Genomic DNA, 24,241 nt, shown 5'->3' on the forward strand with positions numbered 1-24,241 from the left:
TTGTATTTTGTTTACATTTATTTGAATCCCTTTCGGCCTAATTCTATTCCAAAACTAATACAAAGAAAAGGTGGCAAGATTGGTTTTACAGGGTTCTGCTTAATAAAAGCCAAGTCCAAAGAAAAGTACCCAGCCTCAGCGGATGCATCAAGTCGATCCCGACTGTCTATGATGGCCAATGCTCTGAAATCAGAGTTATTGAAAATGAAAAGAAATCCAAAGTCAAAAGCCCCTAGATGCAGAATAAGGTGAAAGGGCCAAAGCCCCACACGGTTGAACCATCATCCGGAAAGTTTGGAAAGTTGAGTTCCTCGATTTTAGGAGAGAGATCAATCTTCAGAAAAGCCAGCAAGTAGCAGAGGTTCTCACCAAAAGAGTTGGGCCAAGATCAAATGATCAAAAATGATCAAGGCCACAAAATCAACCACCGTTTCAAACTAACAATTGTTCTTTGTTTGAAAAAATTGAAACAGATACAATCCAAAGCAACCGTGCAAGAAGCGGGTGCAACCAAAAAGGAAAAGAAATGTGCAAGTGCTAGAAACAACTTTGCAGCAATAATCAATCCAAAAGGGAAGTCTCCTCCAAATTCTTTGGTGCATTTTTACTAAAATATGATGAAAAAATGAAATGAAATGAAAAAAAGAGAGATAAGAATAAAATTCAAACAAAAATGGTAGTTTAGAACCCCCAATCTCAATCTTTTACGCTTTTGCCAATATAGGGTCTCCCACCCCCCCTAGTTGAGATTTTTAGACATAGGGTCTCCATCCCATAGTTGCCTTTTGCCAACATAGGGCTCCAATCCCTAGTTGAGATTTCAAACATAGGGCCTACATTCCCTAGTCACCTTTTGCCAACATAGGGCTCCAATCCCTAGTTGAGATTTTTAGACGAAGGGCCTCCATTCCCTAGTCGCCTTTTGCCAACATAGGGCTTCAATCCCTAGTTGAGATTTGTCACGCCCGAACTTGAGCCTAGGCGTAACACGACACTCGGTGCCTGACTACATGTGACCGAGCAAACCAACTGGCTGTCTGAATCAACATGTGGTATTATAACATACTGAATGCGGAAGATAAACTAACACATGTTGATATACTGAAAGTCTGGATGATATAAATCAAAGTGCGGAAATAGTAATACAATTCTGAAACATATTTGTAGCCAGCATAGCTTAATATGAAAATTCTGGGACTCTGTCTAACTGTTACTCTAGTTTATGAAGCCTCTATTGAAGTACTGAAAACATTGACTGTCTGAAAATACTGAAGGACTATAAAGTAATGATAATGCCCCGAAAGAACTAGGGATCACCAAATAGCTGATATGAGAGTCCTAGCGCTCTGAATCGTCAACCTGTAAATCATTACCTGCATTGTGAGATGCAGGCCCCAGGCAAAAGGGACGTCAGTACATTTGAATTGTACTGGTATGTAAAGCAACTGAAAGAAAGAATTATAAATGCTAAAACTGAAACTAAGCTGATAACTGAGAATTGATAATTGATAACTGAAATGATAACTATTGAACTGAAACTGAAATGATAACTATTGAACTAAAACTGAAATGATAACTAATAACTGATAACTAAACTGATAACTGGTAACTGAGCTGATAACTGATAACTGATATGATAACTGATAACTGAACGGTAACTAATAATTGAACTGAAAGGAAGTAAGGTTATGAATACTCCCTCTTCTGAATGATGAACAACCTGTTTATCTGAATATTGAACTGCGGCCTCAGGACCTATATATATATATGTGCACAAACTGCGGCCTCGGTCCCAAGTATACGTATACATAACTGCGACCTCAGGTCCAAAATGCATAAAGCATAAACTGCGGCCTCAGGCCCAAAAATGCATAAAGCATAAACTGCGACCTCAGGCCCAAATACAAGTGTTCAACATTCAGGGATTTAAAATCAGGAACTGAGAATCATACTACAATACATGATAGCAGAGTCGCCAGAGCTGTCACACCTCCTTTTTCCGGCACCGCGAGGTGCGTAGGGAGTTTTTTTCAATTAAAGGACAGTCGAAACGGGATTGGTTTAATTATTTCAGAGTCGCCACTTGGGAGATTTAGGGTGTCCCAAGTCACCAATTTTAATCCCGAATCGAGGAAAAGAATGACTCTATATTACAGTCTGCGTACCAGAAATCCGGATAAGGAATTCTGTTAACCCAGGAGAAGGTGTTAGGCATTCCCGAGTTCCGTGGTTCTAGCACGGTCGCTCAACTGTTATATTTGGCTTATTTATCTGATTTTTAATACAATTATGAACCATGTGCAAATTTTATCTTTTACCGCTTTATTATTATAATTATTATTTTTTAGGAATGTGAACATCGCTTAAAACATATCTTTGGATTGTGTCACATGAAATGCACCCACAATATGAAACATATTTTATTTGATGTTTTAGGATTTAGATTTGGGTCGCATGAAATGCGCATCCGAGTTTAAGAAGGTAAAATTAATTAAATCGCGCCTAAAGAGTCTAACGCGTCATTATCTTTGGGGAAGGAAGTGAAATTCACTAAACAATCCATCCCAAATTCTAAGTAATTTTTTTTAAATAATTAAATAAATAAATGAGATTGGAGAATCCTATACATTTGTATTATTTACATCTATTTATTTTTAGCGAAATCCTTTAATAATATCCTTTAATGACTACCTTTTTATTATTACTAAGTTTTTTATAAATATAAAATCAATATCTACATTCTTGAAAATGACATATTAAATAGAAGAGAAAAACAAATATTAGCAGAAAGTAATAAAATTATAATCATAGATACAACATGGAATTATCGAAAAGTAAAAAATAAAAATAAAAAAAAACTAATTATCCCATAGTTGGATTAAAATTCAAATTGTTAGTAAGACTATCTATTTATTTTTAGCGAAATCCTTTAAGAATATCCTTTAATGACAACCTTTTTATTATTACTAAGTTTTTTATAAATATAAAATCAATATCTACATTCTTGAAAATGACATATTAAATAGAAGAGAAAAACAAATATTAACAGAAAGTAATAAAATTATAATCATAAATACAACATGGAATTATCGAAAAGTAAAAAAAAAAAAAAAACTAATTATCCCATAGTTGGATTAAAATTCAAATTGTTAGTAAGACTATCTATTTATTTTTAGCGAAATCCTTTAAGAATATCCTTAAATGACTACCTTTTTATTATTACTAAGTTTTTTATAAATATAAAATCAATATCTACATTCTTGAAAATGACATATTAAATAGAAGAGAAAAACAAATATTAACAGAAAGTAATAAAATTATAATCATAAATACAACATGGAATTATTGAAAAATAAAAAAAAAAATAATTATCCCATAGTTGGATTAAAATTCATATTGTTAGTAAGACTTAAGCTTATTGAAACTAATTATTTACAAATACTGAAAATTGAAAGAAATAAAAATAAAAACTTGAGTACTAAATCATATTTCTAAAAATTTAAACAATTTAACATTAACTAACTTTGTTTTAATTCATCATGTCCTAATACTTGTTCGCAAACTAATTCATGTTATAACTGAAATTGACTACATGATTCGGATTAACTTATCGTTGACGAAAAAACCTTATGAATAAGGAACTTAGTTAATTTTTGCCAAACTGATTCAATAACGCCATTTTTACATTATTTCTTCTATTTTTTTTATTTAAACAGTTTTAATTAATAATCAGGCTTAAATATATTTTCTAATAATCCGGTAAAGGCGTTATTTAATATGTCGCTATAATATGCCTAGTTATGCCGATGACAGTGATTTACAGAATAATAATACATGAATAACCTAAATACAATACAAAAAATTAAATTAAACTAAATTAAAAATTTAACACTCCATTCTTCATTTCAGCTTACAAAATGCCAAAATTACAGTTGTGTACCTGATATTGTCAATATAAGAAGAAGAAAGTCAGCAACGTAATACGTAACACAGCAACAGCAACAATAACCAGCAATAACCAGCCAACGAAAATCCCAGTGACAGCTTTGAAAAATTCAAAATAAAATCCAAGAATGCCGAAAATAACGGACAGAAACCAAGGAAAATTTTCAGATTTTTGAAAGGCTATTTAATCTTCAACCCTTAATTTCTATACCTGTATACCAGAATATTTATCAGGTGTGTACTACTTTCTCTTCTAATTTTCAACTTTTATTTTTTTTATTTTTTCTTTGTATGTTTTTCTTTTCTTGAGAGTTTGAATGTTTTTTTTTTTCGGAATAAATGTTCAGCTCTTTTTTTTTCTCTCTTTTTTCTCTGTCTGTATTTCTTTTTCTCCTTTCATTTTTCAGACCTCTCTATATATAATCCCCACAAATTGATTGAACAATATTTTTGGCAACAACAAACCTATTTTCGGATTTAAACAACAACAACAATCAAACAAGTATATTTAGATTCTTAAATTCAATAATATTGAACTTAAAATCAACTCTAACAACATTATAACAAACAATTCTTATATTAAACTTTAAACAAGATTATGAGACCAATTCAAGAAATAATCACAAATGGTAAACAAGAAATCAAACTATACACATTTCGGATTCAAAATCAAACAAACATAATATGAACATGAATTAAATCTAAAAATAAAAACGACGGATTCAAATGACTAAAACCAACATACTTCCCTTATTGCAACTAAATTCTTTTAGGCAAATGACAAAACAAAACTAAGAAGAAACAATTATGAATTTAAACTTGAACTTTAACAATACTAACAATTTCCGGAAAATACATCAAGTACATGAAACAAATTGAAGAAACAATTAATTAATTTCAATTTGAATCTAACAAATATTAAACTAACAAATATTCACTTAAACAACAATACAAACATGAGATAAACATGAAACTAATTAATCCTTCCTTTGAAATCTGAAAAATTTTATCTAACAAACAACATATGAACATGAACTAAAAATTAAGTCAAACGATAAACAAAACAAACATTTGCCGATTTTAGATTCGAAAATATCAAAAAAAATGCGGACAATATAAAACTCAAAAATCCACTAACCGGATCGACATGAAATATGTATGGACTGACTCGACGAACCTCGGCCAAAGCTCGACCAAACGGCGACGAACACGAACCTACGAAACCAACTGAAGCCGCGCCGAAGCAGTAGCAACAGTTGTCGCGGCAGAAGTGCATGAACAAAGCAGCTGGGATTCACTTGTTTACGTGAAGGAGATGGAGTGAAGCAGAAGCAGCAACTCGGAGAAAAATGAAGCGAGGCAGAACAGGAGTAACCATGAGGTCGACGACGGGGAGCTGCCATGGCGGACAGCAGTAACTCGGAAATGATGCAGAAAACTGTACGTGCGTGTGGACTGCCGGACTAGTTTGGGTGGTGTCGAAACAGCGGCAGCTACCATGTGAGAACATCGAAGCTCAGCCATGGTTGGGCATGGCGAAAGCTCGAACGGGGACGATGAAGCTTGGTAAGGGAGGATGTGCTCGTGTGAAGGTGTTGACGCAGCTGTGTGTGTGTTGATGAGGAGCTTGGAGGTGGAGGATGATGAAGCTTGGTGAGGGAAGCAGCCATGGACGTTGGGTTTTTTGAGAGTGTTGGGGAAGATGAAGATGGAGGGGGCGGGTAGGCTAGTTTAGGTTTTTAGGGTTTTCTTACTATTTTTTTTTGTTTTTCTTTGTTTTATTTTTTGAAATGCAAGATAATAGGGTGTTGGGTTATGGACCGGGTTGACCCAGTTCGAAATGGACTGGGTCATAGGGAAGATTGGGCCATTTTTTGGGCCTGTGGCTTGAAGTTGAAGAAGAGGCCTAATTCCGACTTTCTTTATATTTTCGCTCTCTTTTCTTCTTTTATTTTTCTAAAACTAAATTATAAAAATACTTAAACTATTATTAAGAACTAAATTAAGCGCAAATTAACTCCCAATAACAATTAACGCACAATTAAGTATTAATTAAGCATAAAATTGTATATTTGGTCATTAAATGCTAAAAATGCAAACGATGCCTATTTTTGTAATTTTTAATTTTTGTAAAACAAATTTAATTATTATCAATTATAGAATTAAATCCTACATGCAAAATGCGACATATTTTTGTATTTTTTTTATTAATTTAGCAAATAAACACGCACAGACAACTACAAATAATTATTCAAAATATCAAAAATTGCACACCAAAGAAAATCATTTTATTTTTGAATTTTTGGGAGTAATTCTCATATAGGGCAAAAATCACGTGCTTACAGCTGCCCCTCTTTGCCCGGAGACACGAAGGGTTTTCGTGCAAAGATAAAGCGAGCGATTTTTGCCCATCCGAGTACTCTGTTGAAGCATTTTTTGAAAAAGATTTGACCGAACCTTTGCTTCAAAGGTTTCCTACATATCCTGGGCTAAACAGGAATCAGGTCAATGTAGTTCGGGAAATTTTGGTAGCTGGGACTACCGTTGGACTGCAATGTTACTGTTGTTGCATGCTATTATTATTGCTTACCGATCTCCTTGTTACACCGTGCTTTAAAAAAAACAAGAAGCTAGGCTAGAGTACAATTTGTTTTTGTTGCCTTGCTTCCTTGTCTGCTTGCATTTCTTTCGGTGCTTTTCTTCCGATGCTTTTCTTCCTTTTGACACATGGACTTAAGTTTATGCTGGGACCTCTTGTTGCAACCTTCTGCTTCCCGGTGCTGGGGATTTTATTGTTTACTGCTGGGGATTCCTGTTGTAACCTTCCGCCTTCTGGTGGGGTTACTGATTCCAAACTCTGTAATACAAGACTAAAAAGTTGCTTCAATGCAAAATTATGAAATGTATGCCCGCATTATACTGGTGGACGACCTAGAACTGAAATGTATTCCCGCATTTTACTGGTGGGCGACCTAGAACAGAAAGTATTCCCTCATTTTACTGGTGGGTGACCTAGAACTGAAATGTATTCCTGCATTTTACTGGTGGGCGACCTAGAACTGAAATGTATTCCCGCATTTTACTGGTGGGCGACCTAGAACTGAAATGTATTCCTGCATTTTACTGGTGGGCGACCTAGAACTTAAAAGTATTCCCGCATTCTATTGGTGGGCGACCTAGAACTGAAATGTATTCCCGTACTTTACTGGTGGGCGACCTAGAACTGAAATGTATTCCCGCATTTTACTGGTGGGCGACCTAGAACTGAAAGTATTCCCGCATTTTACTGGTGGGCGACCTAGAACTGAAATGTATTCCCGCATTTTACTGGTGGCGACCTAGAACTGAAATGTATTCCCGCATTATACTGGTGGGCGACCTAGAACTTAAAAGTATTCCCGCATTCTACTGGTGGGCGACCTAGAACATAAAATGTATTCCCGCATTATACTGGTGGGCGACCTAGAACTGAAAGTGTATTCCCGCATTATACTGGTGGGCGCCTAATTTGTAAAGAATAATTTGAATTTGTTTCCTCGATTCTCCGAGAAAAATTCCACTTGTGGCAGAAAATTTTATGCCCCAATTCTGGCGATCTTTCTTATGGCGTATCTTTAGGCCATCATCAACACTTTATTTTCCTGTTCAAATCAAAGAAAATTTAGTTATTTTTTTTTTTTTTTTGAAATATGGCGAGTGGTCATGTCACTCCTGATGGGGATGATTGTTCCCTTTCCCTTATTCTTGTTCGGCGTTCTCAAAACTTGTTGGGGATGATGTTATTTGCTGGGGATAACATTCTGCTGGGGATGGTTTTTCCATTTATCCCTTCACCATTTTGTATCTCAAAAATTTCTGGAGGTTATTTTGCCGAAGATGAATTTTCCTTTCTTCCCTTCCCCTTCTGTGTTGTCCGACCACCTCGTAGCTTGGTCGATATTCGGTCGGAGTACTCTGGGGATCGTCTTGGAACTTGGCTTACAATTTCCTCAACATGTTTTTTTTCCGGCTCTTCCCCGTACTTTCCTTGCCATTTTAGGACAGTATTATTCGGCCTAGCAACCAACGTCTTTTGCCTTATTGCCTTGTCTCTTGCCTGCCCTTTTCACTTTTTATGTTGTACCATTTTGGCAACTGGTAGTAAGCTCTGAAAGTCCTTCCTTAAAACATAAATTTCTAGAAAAATTCTTTTAAACAAAGAAATGAAAAGATAGAAAAATGAGAAAATCTTTCCGAACAAATGATGGGAAAAAAATGAACTTATCTGGGTGATATAACCGATTCCAACGATCATGTTGTGCATTCCGGATTTAATCAACCCAGTCTATTTGTGTCGATCAAACTTTCTGATGTCTTCACTTGCTGGGGATAAATAGGTGCCCAATTATTCGCAAAATGCGGATCTTTTCCGTCAATCTATCTTGTCGCCTCATAGTGCCCTTCGCGGGGTTTTCACTAACAAGGCTCTCTCATTTCTCACAACTCCCGTCGCCTTATGGTGCCTGTGAAGGTTTTTACCGATAAGACTCTCTCATTTTGTATTTCTCAGCTTACGTCGCCTTATGGCGCCTGTGAAGGTTTTCGCCGATAAGACTCTCTTATCTTATTTTTTTAGCTTGGTATTGGAGTGTTGCCGATAAGATTTATCTCTGCCGGGAATTCTTTTGGCTATAAATTCTTTCCATTCATGATCCTCATTCAGTCAGGGACCGACGTTTTATTCTTGGTTTTCATTTGCCTATCTTAACACCTCTCGGATACTGATCGGGAGGTCTTTTTTGGATATCAATATAGGTTTTAGAAGAAAAGGATATAAAATTCAAAATAACTTTGATGGGTAAAGTATTACAACTCTTGGAATCAAACTCTTTTTTTTCAAAATTTAGAAACATAATTTCTGCCCCAGTTTTCTTACTTGGGGATTTTTCTTTTGATTTTTTTTTTTCTTTTTTTTATTACCTTATGACCGAGCCGTGAGGCGCCTACGTATCCTCTTTGAGGAATCAGGTCGAACGTAGTTCACTGACTCCTTTGTTTTCTTGCGACCTTCAAAATTTTTTTTTTTTCATACATTTTTTCATTAATGATTCCAAGAGAGGGGTATAAAAAGATAAGTATGGCTCAAAGGGGTAAAGCAAAGGTTAAAAGTGTTTGGATAGAAGAAAGAATTGCCTCTGTCATTTCATTATCCGATAAGCACTAAGTACAAACAAACAAATAAACAACAAAAGAAATTACACATAATATCTTTTGACTGCATCAGAATTGATAGCCATGTCGACGCATCTTCCTTCAACATCCGTCAGACGTAAAGCGCCATTGGATAATACTCTGGTCACAATATACGGCCCTTGCCAATTCGGGGCGAACTTGCCTTTTGCCTCAATCTGATGTGGGAGGATCTGTTTCAATACTTGTTGTCCTACTTCAAATTTTCTGGGGCGCACCTTCTTATTGTATGCTCTTGCCATTCTCTTTTGATACAACTGGCCATGACATACTGCTGCCAATCTTTTTTCATCCATTAAACTCAGTTGCTCTAGTCGGGTTTTGACCCATTCATCATCGTCAATCCCGGCCTCAGCGATAATTCGAAGGGAAGGAATTTCAACTTCCGCTGGTATTACTGCTTCGGTTCCGTATACCAACAAATAAGGAGTCGCACCTATTGAAGTACGAACAGTAGTGCGGTATCCTAACAACGCAAATGGTAGCTTTTCATGCCATTGTCTGGATCCTTCAATCATTTTCCTCAATATCTTCTTTATATTTTTATTGGCTGCCTCAACTGCTCCATTCGCCTTGGGCCGATACGGGGTGGAATTACGGTGTGTAATCTTAAACTGTTCACATACTTCTCTCATCAAGTTGCTGTTAAGATTAGCACCATTGTCCGTGATTATTATGTTTGGGATCCCAAATCTACAAATGATATGGGAATGGACGAAATCCACCACTGCCTTCTTGGTTACAGACTTAAAAGTTTTGGCTTCAACCCACTTAGTGAAATAATCGATGGCTACCAGAATGAACCTGTGACCGTTCGAAGCTGCCGGCTCGATAGGCCCAATGACATCCATGCCCCATGCTACAAATGGCCATGGTGCGGACATTGTGTGCAATTCCGTTGGTGGAGAATGAATCAGATCTCCGTGTATCTGACACTGATGGCATTTTCGTACGAAACTGATACAATCATGCTCCATAGTGAGCCAATAATATCTCGCTCGCAGAATCTTCTTTGCCAACACATATCCGCTCATATGGGGCCCACAGACTCCAGCATGTACCTCTGTCATCACTATCGTGGCTTGACCTGCATCAATACATCTCAGCAATCCCAGATCTGGGGTTCTTTTGTACAACATTCCTCTACTGAGGAAAAATCCATTTGCCAGTCGTCGAATGGCTCTCTTTTGATCTCCGGTTGCCTGCTCCGGGTATATTCCCATCCTGAGGTATTCCTTGATATCATAAAACCATGGCTCGCCATCCATTTCTTCTTCTATTATGTTGCAGTAGGCATGCTGATTACGAACCTGAATATACAATGGGTCAACATGGATTTTGTCTGGATGGTGCAACATCGATGCTAAAGTGGCCAAAGCATCGGCAACCTCATTGTGAACTCTCGGGATGTGTCTGAACTCCACTGATCGAAATCGCTTGCTCAAATCGTGCAAACATTGTCGATATGGTATAAGCTTCAAATCCCGTGTTTCCCATTCACCCTGGATCTGATGTACTAGGAGGTCCGAGTCTCCCAAGACCAAGACGTCCTGAACATCCATGTCTGCAGCCAATCGTAGGCCCAAAATACATGCCTCATATTCAGCCATGTTGTTGGTACAATAGAAACGTAGCTGAGCTGTAACAGGATAGTGATGTCCTGTTTCTGAAATAAGTACTGCTCCTACTCCAACTCCTTTTGCATTAGCAGCCCCGTCAAAGAAAAGCTTCCACCCTGGTTCCTCATTCAGTTCTAACTCCTCTATATGTATCACTTCTTCATCTGGAAAATACGTCCTCAAAGGCTCGTATTCTTCATCAATAGGATTCTCAGCCAAGTGATCGGCCAATGTTTGGGCTTTCATGGCCGTCCTCGTCACATAGACAATGTCGAACTCTGTGAGTAATATCTGCCATTTTACCAATCTTCCTATGGGCATAGGCTTCTGGAAAATATACTTTAATGGATCCAGACGTGAAATAAGGTATGTAGTATGTGATGACAGATAATGCTTAAACTTCTGTGCTACCCAAGTTAGAGCACAACATGTCTTCTCAAGCTGAGTGTACTTATTCTCATAGACTGTAAACTTCTTGCTGAGATAATAGATGGCTTGCTCTTTTCTTCCTGTGATGTCGTGTTGACCCAACACGCAACCAAACGAATGATCCAGAACCGTTAGATAAAGGATTAATGGCCTCCCCGACTCAGGTGGAACCAATACAGGTGGATTGGATAAATAACCTTTGATCTGGTCAAATGCCTCCTGACATTCTGCCGTCCATTCTATCGCGGCATCTTTCCTCAGCAATCGAAAGATGGGTTCACAAGTTGTTGTGAGCTGAGCGATGAATCTGCTGATATAGTTCAATCTTCCCAACAGACTCATTACTTCTGTTTTGTTCCTTGGTGGCGGCAATTCCTGGATGGATTTGATCTTTGACGGATCCAACTCAATGCCTCGCCGACTGACGATAAATCCTAACAGCTTTCCAGATGGAATACCAAATGCACATTTGGCTGGGTTGAGCTTAATGTCGTACCTTCGAAGTCTTTTGAAAAACTTCCTAAGGTCTGCTACGTGGTCTTCCTGACGCTTGGATTTGATGATCACATCATCTACGTACACTTCGATCTCTTTGTGTATCATATCATGGAACACAGTAGTCATTGCTCTCATGTACGTTGCCCCAGCGTTCTTCAAACCGAATGGCATTACCCGATAACAATAAGTCCCCATGGCGTAATGAAAGCTGTTTTCTCTGCATCTTCTTCATCCATCAAAATCTGATGATACCCAGCGTAAAAATCCACAAAGGAGCCGATTTCTCGCCCGGCGCAATTGTCGATCAAGATATGGATATTGGGCAATGGAAAGTTATCCTTTGGGCTTGCCCTGTTCAGATTACGGTAGTCGACGCATACCCTGATCTTCCCATCTTTCTTTGGTACTGGCACTACATTAGACAACCAATCAGGATATCGAGAGACCCGAATAACCTTTGCTTGCAACTGCTTGGTTACTTCTTCTTTAATCTTCACACTCATATCTGTCTTGAACTTCCTCAGTTTCTGCTTGACGGGAAGGCATGCCGGGTCAATGGGCAATTTGTGAACCACTAGCTTGGTGCTTAAACCCGGCATGTCGTCATACGACCATGCAAAAATATCTTTAAACTCAATGAGTGCTTTGATTAATTCTTCCCTGATGCCAGGCTCAATGTGGATGCTGATTTTGGTTTCTCGGACATTATCCGCATCCCCTAGATTTACAGCCTCGGTGTCATTCAGATTAGGCTTGGGTTTCTCTTCAAATTGGCATAGTTCTCGGTTTATTTTTTCGAAGGCTTTATCCTCATCATATTCAGACTCATTGTCATAATCGATCTCTTGTATCATTAAATCAGAGTCAGATTGATTTATTAGACTAGGTCGAAGATCCGTCGTGCATGCCATGTCATTAGAACCAGTAAAAAGAGAATTGTTCAGAAAGAGAAAAGAATAAAACAAAATTAAAATGAGACAAGCAAAGAATTTTATTAAAATGCGGGATAACAGGGTTCACACTTTTACAAGATAAAATAAGATTTGGATTACACCCTGAATAATCCGAAAAATAAGAAAGCAAAAATCAAAGCCTACTACCAGGACTCTCCCCGAGTAGGAAGAGGAGTAACCGTCCAATTGTTGGTTTTGGCCTCAGGCCCCATAAACTGTATGTCTGTTACGCTGGAACCCTCTCCGACTTCTACCATATTGACATCAGTGAACAATCTTTCGAAGCTCGGATTCAGATCCCCGTCAATCCCAATCAATGGCCCGAGAACTTTCGGGACCGGTGATCCCTTGGCGCTTGCTCTAACAAAAGATCTTGAGAGACGTGGCACAGGTTTGGGAAGAAACCAAACTTTCTTCTTCATTTTCTGAGCTCGTTTTACATCTGCCGCAGTCGGTTTGAACCCCAACCCAAAGGTCTCCAAATTCTTGGGCAACGAAACAGGTTGAACAATTCCCTGAAGTTCAGCTCCCAAGCCTTTTCCTGGCATAAACCCATTACCCAGCATTTCTGAAACCATCATAACCGTTGCGGAAGCTATCCTAGGATGCTGAATGATTTCACCTTCGGGGATCTTGTTTGCCGACACTGCATCAAAAATCTGGTAGACACAGGGACCTTTGTCATCATTGGTCTCTATGAAGGGTACAATGGCACCTCCTACGATGCACGCAGTGTCCTCGCCGTGCAACACGACCTCTTGTCTATCCCACTCGAACTTGACCATCTGATGCAAGGTGGATGGCACTGCTTTGGCTGCATGGATCCACGGTCGTCCCAACAGAAAGTTATAAGATACCGTAGCATCTAATACCTGGAATTCCATGGTAAACTGGATTGGACCGATGGTCAACTCAAGTACAATATCCCCCACGGTGGATGTTCCATTTCCGTCAAATCCTCGGACGCAAATGCTATTCTTTTGGATTCTTCCGTGGTCGATCTTCAATTGGTTCAGGGTGGATAATGGACAAATATTGGCACTTGAGCCGTTATCCACTAATGCCCGAGTAACTGCCGAATCTTCACATTTGACAGTTAGGTAGAGAGCTTTATTATGCTCCGTGCCCTCCAATGGCAGATCATCATCTGAAAATGTTACCCTGTTCACCTCGAAAATTTTGTTGGCAATCGTTTCTAGGTGATTTACAGAAATCTCATTGGGCACATGAGCTTCATTCAGTATCTTCATCAGGGCCCGACGATGTTCATCCGAATGGATTAATAATGATAGCAGTGAGATCTGGGCCGGTGTTTTCTTCAACTGTTCGACCACGGAGTAATCCTGCACTTTCATCTTCTTTAAGAAATCCTCAGCTTCTTCTTCTGACACAGGTTTCTTTATTGCAGCTGGATTGGGTCTTCTCAACTCCGCCGGAGCAAAACACCGTCCTGATCGAGTTAGTCCCTGCGCCTCACAACTATTCTCCTCCACTTGTTGTCCCTTGTACATCACCACTGCCTTCTCATACTTCCAAGGCACAGCCTTGCTATCAATCACTAGTGTTTGGACTACTGGTTTTATGATGACCGGTTCCCTGCAGACCCCTTTCACAACAACCACGGGTGCAGATGATGCTCCCGTTATTACCAACTTGGCTGGTTCTGGTTTCCTTGTAGCGGCAGATGGATTCTTCCCCAATATCACCACTGGCTTGACATCTTCCCCCTTCAACTGTACCCCTGCTTCCTCATTGATCGATTTTTCTTTCGGAGTGGCACGGATCATCATCACTGTCTGTGGGGGTTTCTTCGGCTCCCCTCCTTCGTGCACAAGCTCGATCATGTGGGCTTCAGGGTGCTTTGGCAATGGGTTCTGGTTAATGTTGGGTGCCTCCGGTGCCTGTACCTCGATCTTGTTGGTATCAATAAGATCTTGTATTGCATGTTTCAGCCTCCAACATTTCTCGGTATCATGTCCGGGAGCTCCCGAACAATATTCACTTCTTACCGAGTGATCCATATTTTGGGGTAAGGGATTTGGTAATCTAGGCTCAACAGAATTTAATAAACCCAACTGCCTCAATTTGTGGAACAAGGCAATATAAGTTTCCCCCAACTCAGTAAAAGTTCTTTGCCTCTGCAATCTTTCATTTCTGGCGGCCGGATTTCCCCTGAAACCCATCCCTGGAGGGTTCCTGTAGGCTCTTGGTGGTGGATAGGTGTTTTGTGGTGGTGGGTATGTGTTATGTGGAGGTGGGTATGTATTGTGGGGAACCGGCGCGCGTCATTGTGGGCGAACCGGAGGTTGGGTGTATGTCTGGGCTTGATGGACGGTGAAATGTTGTTCTTGTGGTTGGTAGTAGGGTTGTGGAGGGTAATTTGGAATGTGTGGGTAGTTTAGACGATAGGGTCTGGGTTGGTAATGAGGGGAAGGACCTCTAGATCTGGACCAATTGTCGGCCTCTAATGTCGTGACCTCCTCTCTCCTTTTCTTCCCTAGCGCACCTCCCGTGCCACTCTGAATGGCCTGAGTTGTTGCCTTAATTGCCGAATAACTCAGGATCTTATTGGACTTAAGTCCCTCTTCTATCATACCTCCCATTTTCACAACTTCATTAAATGATTTGCCAACTGACGTCACCAAGTGACCAAAGTAAGTTGGCTCGAGAGTTTGTAAGAAGTAATCCACCATTTCTCCTTCTCTCATTGGGGGATCAACTCTGGCTGCCTGTTCTCTCCATCGGAACCCAAATTCCCGGAAGCTCTCTCCGGGTTTCTTCTCGAGCTTTAGCAATGTGAGACGATCTGGGACTATCTCAAGGTTGTATTGGAAATGTCCTGCGAAAGCCTGTGCCAAGTCATCCCAGGTGTACCACCTGCTCGGATCTTGTCTTGTATACCACTCTAACGCCGACCCGCTCAAACTCTGGCCAAAGTAAGCTATTAATAGCTCATCTTTGCCCCCTGCTCCCCTCATTTTGCTACAAAAACCTCGTAGATGTGCCATAGGATCACCATGCCCTTCGTATAAATCGAACTTGGGCATTTTGAACCCTGCTGGTAATTGAACGTCAGGGAAAGGGCATAGATCCTTGTAAGCCACGCTGACTTGGTTACCTAACCCGTGTATGTTCCTGAAGGATTGCTCCAGGCTTTTAAATTTCCGCATCACCTCGTCCTGCTCTGGGCTCTTAGCCGGCTTTTCAATCTCCGCCGGGACCTCAAAGTGGGGATTATAGGTATGTGGCTCGGGTGCTTTGAATGTGAGTTTAGGGGGTAGTATTGTGTATCGTGAGCCTGAAACAGTGGCTCACTAGATGATCTATGCAATGGGGCTGGGGGAGGTGCCACAAAGACGGGAACATTTGGTGGAGGAGGGTTTTGAGTGGGTGGTGGAGCTTGGGAATCATAAGCCTCTCTTCCCTGATAATAGTGATGGCTTGGGAAACTTGTTGAAGGACCGGGAGAAGGGTATTCCGGCGTGTGTGTTGGTTGGAGGGTAGGAGTAACGGGTAGTTCTTGCCCCTTCTGGGCTCTAGCTAAGGCTATCTGCATTTCATTCATTTCTAGCCTCATTTTTCCATTTTCTCCAGGGCTTCCTTCAGCATCTGATTGGCCGTTTTTTCTGACTCAACGCTGTTGTCTGACCCAGTCATGCTTTCTGGTATAGGACCTTTTGATCTTGTCTGATAATGGTACGGTGCCAGTACGCTCTAACAACTAACTGATATTGATTGGAAAAACAACAAACTTGTCAGTGTTAGAGTCTTAACAGATATTGTAATTGCACGTTAGGGGGATGCAATGCTCCTAGGCAGTTAATCATTTCTAACATGCTTTTGCTCTGACCGCATGCATCATCCCGGCTTATTTTTTGCTCTGACAAATATATATTCTTTTTTTTTTATTACGGTCGAATCCTATAGAGATTGCCTACGTATCGTGACCCCGCACGAATCAGACCAAGCGTAGTTCGTGCCATAAGACCAAATATTTTTTTTATTACTCAAAATAATGCTATTACAAGCCATCACAAAAAAAACAAAAAATACAGACTTTATATATATATATATATATATATATATATATATATATATATATATATATATATATATATATATATATATATATATATTTGAGAATGTTGAAGAAAGAAAAAAAAACATATGGGTAGACAACAGACTCGAAAAACAAACAAGTGCAAGATTGAACTAGGGATACATTAAAGCTTTGAATTTTGGTGCCCGCGAGGCATCATTCGGCCTTTCCGCGGGCTTGGGGGCCAGGCTTCTTTGCAAGCTTTTTAGTTCCTCCATGATCTGATGGACATAACCCATGATTGAGGCAAATAGGACATCACGAGGCATCTCTTCACATGTTAGGCACTTTGTGGTGATATAGCGCCCTATATCATTGATCCTACCCCTGATTCTATCCCTCTCTATGCACAGCTGTTCTATCCGTTGATTCTTTAGTCCCAATATTCGAGTATTGTCAATGAGCTGCTCTTGGAACCTCTCCATTTGTTCTTCCATCCGGGCTATCGACTCATGGCAGTGTTCTCTATATGTTCTAGCATCCTGGGCTTGTTTGAGGACCCGATTATTGTGAATGGAGTTTATCTCTCTCAATGTCGCAACACTCATTTTGTAGTCCCTTTTTACTTGCCATAGGTGCTCTCTCCGTGATGTTGTAACTGTAGCCCACCTGACCCGCATTCTTGTTATACAAGCCTGGGATCTCTCCAAGTCTTCTCGGCTTTGGCTGACTTGATTTCTCATTTCCGCTATCAACCTTTCATCACATCGACGTTTCTGTCGGTCGCTATCACTCTTACTGACTTGGCGAATTCGGGCTTTCAGTGCCTGGTTTTCTTTGGCTAATTTGTTCTTCTCACCCTGCTCTGAGGCTACTTGAACGTTGTTTTCAAACATAAGCCTTTCAATTTGTCGCTTCAGCTTCCCGATTTCAACCCGGTAGCCTTCCTCTCTCACTAACCAGCCCCACTGTTCCTGCGAATCATCCGTAAATTGTTGGACGTGAGCTCTTTTGGCAGGCCTCTGACGAATCTGGAACCTTTTCCCGAACCAAACATCGTATTTTGGGTCTACCTCACCCTTAGCCAGCTCTCGAACCATAGTCTTGGGTTCAAGGAATCTACATTCGTGCCACAGCTTTCTAATTTTTCCTTCGGGGAACACGACTCCTGGACTCAACTCAATGGCGTGCTTGCTTAGATCCTCATCAGTGGGAATTACCTGAAATCTTCCTAGTTGGCGCAGTACCCGATGAGGAGCATATGGTTGGATGCTACGAAGTCCCATCAAAAGAACATGACATTCCTCGGCCGCCATGTATATTACCTCAGTATCATTCAACCACCCAAATGCCCATTCAACTTGGTCGGCTGTTGTTGACCTCAATTGTGCAAGCCATGCTTCGACGCCTTCGGGAAATATGACGCCTGTCATTCGTTTCTCAAAGCCGCTAATGCAGTTTCTCTCAGTCAACCCGTGGTTCATGTATCCCACTCGGTGATGGAGGTGTTCTTGCATCCACAGCTGGAGTAACAGATTGCATCCCTGAAAGAAATTGCCTCCTTCTCGGCATATAGTTAAAGCTCGGTAGATTTCGGACAAAATTAAAGGAACCACAGTACTGTCGGTTCTTTTGATTGCAACATCGGCCATCCCTACAAGGCCTATCTCTATTTTTTTTATCTTTGCGGGGACAGACCACAACTCCCAGAAATGCTGTGATAAATGCCAAAGTACGTCTTGCTTCCCACTTTATTCTGTTCCCAGTGTGAATTAATCCGAGGTTTGGCTCTTCCAAACCCTGAGGAATTCCGTACCGTTGATACAAGAATTGGAGAGTACAACATCCCTTCGACAAATCATCATTCTGTACCTTCCGACTAATGCTTAGCAAATCCAAGAACGCGTGCGGAGATACTGGTCTTGGTGAAAGTAAATACTGCCCTCTTAGTTTCCCATTCAACCCTGCATATCCGGCGACTTCCTCTAGTGTAGGTGAAAGTTCAAAGTCAGCAAAACGAAACACGTTGCGTGTTGGGTCCCAGAACGGTATTAGAGCCTCGATGATATCTGTCCTTTGCTTGATATTCAACAGATCGACAAAACCTCCCAAAACTCTTTCCACTATCTTTATACTATCCTTTCCCATATCATTCCACCACATGTGGAGTTGCGAAGGGACCTCGCTACACACTGAGAATGATTCATTTTGACTTGTGCTCATCCTGCACATTTATTATAGTGATTAAAGAAGGAAAAACTTTTATTTGACTTAAAAAACTATCTATATTCTAAAGAAATATTTTTTTGGATTTTAATTTTTTTTTATTTTAATTTTTTATTTTTTTTTTCGAAAAAAAAACTTTTAAGGAGAAAGGAAATATTTTTGAACTAATATTCTGAATTTATGAAAGAAATACTACAGAAAAAAAATATTTTTGAATTTTATTTTGAATATCTTTTAAACAAATAATTGGGATTTTGAGGTCTAAAAGAAAAACTTTCTAAAGAAGTGAGTAATGTTAAATATTTTTGGATTTTTTTTTTTTTATACGGTGAGCCGAAACCAAAGAGGTTTGCCTCTGATCTCACATCCGGTGAGAATCAGACCCGCGTAGTTCAGGCTATAAACTAACTAATTTTTGAAAACAAACAAATTTTTCCTTTTTCTTTTATAGCAAAAAAAAACTATTTTCCTTTTTTTTTTAAAATAAAGTAAATTAAAATAAAAAACTTATTCCTACACACTTTCTGCTTTCTAAGCAAACAAACAATTAAAAGTAAAAATATATATGTTTTTTTAAAAAAATTCGGCAGCATTTCGACAGTACTTGGACACTGATTTTTTCTAAATTAATCAAATAACTTTCCACTTGCTATTTTTATTTTATTTTATTTTTTACACTCCCGGGACTCAGAAGCCGGTCAACATGCAAGACCGAGCAAATAAATGCACATAAAACAAATAAGATGCATCAGGATGGTCATTTTCATTTTTGGTGCACCTGTCCTAGACAGACCCAACCCCTGTGTTGAGCCTCCAAAGTCAGATGCACGTGATGCAAACAAACGTTCCTACTAGGGATCCGACATGTGGTTTTGTTATACTAGGTTCAGAACCTGGGTGTTTGTTCTAGACCTGGCTTACCCGAGCGGACAGCTCGAGCCGAGGGGGGTAGCGTACCGGGAATACAGAAGCTTCACCGGCTTAGCAACTTGTCCGAACCTCGTTCTAAATTGGGATTTTACACTATACAGAAAAGAAGTCGTACGAAGTACACCCTTCTTCATGATTTAGAAGACTCAGAGAGGAGATGGGTTTCGGCACAGTTTATACACAGTTCATGTAATATCAAAGCGGTTAAAGCAGCATTTAGCACATTAGGCTCAAACATGTAAAAATCAGATAAAACCAAATATAACAATTTATATGAGCTCGAATTTCTAACCCTGAACCACTGGTTCTGGGTTAAGTTCCCCAGCAGAGTCGCCAGAGCTGTCACACCTCCTTTTTCCGGCACCGCGAGGTGCGTAGGGAGTTTTTTTCAATTAAAGGACAGTCGAAACGGGATTGGTTTAATTATTTCAGAGTCGCCACTTGGGAGATTTAGGGTGTCTCAAGTCACCAATTTTAATCCCGAATCGAGGAAAAGAATGACTCTATATTACAGTCTGCGTACCAGAAATCCGGATAAGGAATTCTGTTAACCCGGGAGAAGGTGTTAGGCATTCCCGAGTTCCGTGGTTCTAGCACGGTCGCTCAACTGTTATATTCGGCTTATTTATCTGATTTTTAATACAATTATGAACCATGTGCAAATTTTATCTTTTACCGCTTTATTATTATAATTATTATTTTTTAGGAATGTGAACATCGCATAAAACATATCTTTGGATTGTGTCACATGAAATGCACCCACAATACGAAACATATTTTATTTGATGTTTTAGGATTTAGATTTGGGTCGCATGAAATGCGCATCCGAGTTTAAGAAGGTAAAATTAATTAAATCGCGCCTAAAGAGTCTAACGCGTCATTATCTTTGGGGAAGGAAGTGAAATTCACTAAACAATCCATCCCAAATTCTAAGTAATTTTTTTTAAATAATTAAATAAATAAATGAGATTGGAGAATCTTATACATTTGTATTATTTACATCTATTTATTTTTAGCGAAATCCTTTAATAATATCCTTTAATGACTACCTTTTTATTATTACTAAGTTTTTTATAAATATAAAATCAATATCTACATTCTTGAAAATGACATATTAAATAGAAGAGAAAAACAAATATTAGCAGAAAGTAATAAAATTATAATCATAGATACAACATGGAATTATCGAAAAGTAAAAAATAAAAAAAAATAAAAACTAATTATCCCATAGTTGGATTAAAATTCAAATTGTTAGTAAGACTATCTATTTATTTTTAGCGAAATCCTTTAAGAATATCCTTTAATGACTACCTTTTTATTATTACTAAGTTTTTTATAAATATAAAATCAATATCTACATTCTTGAAAATGACATATTAAATAGAAGAGAAAAACAAATATTAACAGAAAGTAATAAAATTATAATCATAAATACAACATGGAATTATCGAAAAGTAAAAAAAAATAAAAATAAAAAAAAACTAATTATCCCATAGTTGGATTAAAATTCAAATTGTTAGTAAGACTATCTATTTATTTTTAGCGAAATCCTTTAAGAATATCCTTTAATGACTACCTTTTTATTATTACTAAGTTTTTTATAAATATAAAATCAATATCTACATTCTTGAAAATGACATATTAAATAGAAGAGAAAAACAAATATTAACAGAAAGTAATAAAATTATAATCATAAATACAACATGGAATTATTGAAAAGTAAAAAAAAATAAAAAAAAAAATAATTATCCCATAGTTGGATTAAAATTCATATTGTTAGTAAGACTTAAGCTTATTGAAACTAATTATTTACAAATACTGAAAATTGAAAGAAATAAAAATAAAAACTTGAGTACTAAATCATATTTCTAAAAATTTAAACAATTTAACATTAACTAACTTTGTTTTAATTCATCATGTCCTAATACTTGTTCGCAAACTAATTCATGTTATAACTGAAATTGACTACATGATTCGGATTAACTTATCGTTGACGAAAAAACCTTATGAATAAGGAACTTAGTTAATTTTTGCCAAACTGATTCAATAACGCCATTTTTACATTATTTCTTCTATTTTTTTTATTTAAACAGTTTTAATTAATAATCAGGCTTAAATATATTTCCTAATAATCCGGTAAAGGCGTTATTTAATATGTCGCTATAATATGCCTAGTTATGCCGATGACAGTGATTTACAGAATAATAATACATGAATAACCTAAATACAATACAAAAAATTAAATTAAACTAAATTAAAAATTTAACACTCCATTCTTCATTTCAGCTTACAAAATGCCAAAATTACAGTTGTGTACCTGATATTGTCAATATAAGAAGAAGAAAGTCAGCAACGTAATACGTAACACAGCAACAGCAACAATAACCAGCAATAACCAGCCAACGAAAATCACAGTGACAGCTTTGAAAAATTCAAAATAAAATCCAAGAATGCCGAAAATAACGGACAGAAACCAAGGAAAATTTTCAGATTTTTGAAAGGCTATTTAATCTTCAACCCTTAATTTCTATACCTGTATACCAGAATATTTATCAGGTGTGTACTACTTTCTCTTCTAATTTTCAACTTTTATTTTTTTTATTTTTTCTTTGTATGTTTTTCTTTTCTTGAGAGTTTGAATGTTTTTTTTTTCGGAATAAATGTTCAGCTCTTTTTTTTTCTCTCTTTTTTCTCTGTCTGTATTTCTTTTTCTCCTTTCATTTTTCAGACCTCTCTATATATAATCCCCACCCTTTAATCAATTAAAATCAATCCTTTTCTCTACCAAACCCATTATCTTCCCACTAATCCCCATTACATTAAATAAATATATCACACCACCCCATTTCATTTTGTCCCCCATGCTTCTTTTAAAATAATGCAAGATTCCCCTTTAAATTAAATCTTGTCCCCCCTTTATATTAAATAATAATATCACAACCCACCCCATTTCATTTTGTCCCCCATGCTTCAAATAAACAATTACAAATTGTACAATCCCTAAACTACCCCTTCCGACCTTACTGAAATTACCAAACTACCCCTGAACGTATTACAAATTTACCAAACTACCCATCAGCTATAACACATCAATTAATCAAACTTAACCAAAATATAGACAATATGATCAATTTCTAACAATGTTCAAACAACAATATGAACACGGATGAACATCATAACAACAATATCACATGAACATAATTTTAACAACATTTCAACAACAAATCACATGAACACAAATTGAACAACCAAGAACAACCAAAATTTGATTGAACAATATTTTTGGCAACAACAAACCTATTTTCGGATTTAAACAACAACAACAATCAAACAAGTATATTTAGATTCTTAAATTCAATAATATTGAACTTAAAATCAACTCTAACAACATTATAACAAACAATTCTTATATTAAACTTTAAACAAGATTATGAGACCAATTCAAGAAATAATCACAAATGGTAAACAAGAAATCAAACTATACACATTTCGGATTCAAAATCAAACAAACATAATATGAACATGAATTAAATCTAAAAATAAAAACGACGGATTCAAATGACTAAAACCAACATACTTCCCTTATTGCAACTAAATTCTTTTAGGCAAATGACAAAACAAAACTAAGAAGAAACAATTATGAATTTAAACTTGAACTTTAACAATACTAACAATTTCCGGAAAATACATCAAGTACATGAAACAAATTGAAGAAACAATTAATTAATTTCAATTTGAATCTAACAAATATTAAACTAACAAATATTCACTTAAACAACAATACAAACATGAGATAAACATGAAACTAATTAATCCTTCCTTTGAAATCTGAAAATTTTTATCTAACAAACAACATATGAACATGAACTAAAAATTAAGTCAAACGATAAACAAAACAAACATTTGCCGATTTTAGATTCGAAAATATCAAAAAAAATGCGGACAATATAAAACTCAAAAATCCACTAACCGGATCGACATGAAATATGTATGGACTGACTCGACGAACCTCGGCCAAAGCTCGACCAAACGGCGACGAACACGAACCTACGAAACCAACTGAAGCCGCGCCGAAGCAGTAGCAACAGTTGTCGCGGCAGAAGTGCATGAACAAAGCAGCTGGGATTCACTTGTTTACGTGAAGGAGATGGAGTGAAGCAGAAGCAGCAACTCGGAGAAAAATGAAGCGAGGCAGAACAGGAGTAACCATGAGGTCGACGACGGGGAGCTGCCATGGCGGACAGCAGTAACTCGGAAATGATGCAGAAAACTGTACGTGCGTGTGGACTGCCGGACTAGTTTGGGTGGTGTCGAAACAGCGGCAGCTACCATGTGAGAACATCGAAGCTCAGCCATGGTTGGGCATGGCGAAA

This window comes from Nicotiana tabacum, chromosome 16 (genome assembly GCF_000715075.1).
Source record: "Nicotiana tabacum cultivar K326 chromosome 16, ASM71507v2, whole genome shotgun sequence".
NCBI classification, from domain to species: domain Eukaryota; kingdom Viridiplantae; phylum Streptophyta; class Magnoliopsida; order Solanales; family Solanaceae; genus Nicotiana; species Nicotiana tabacum.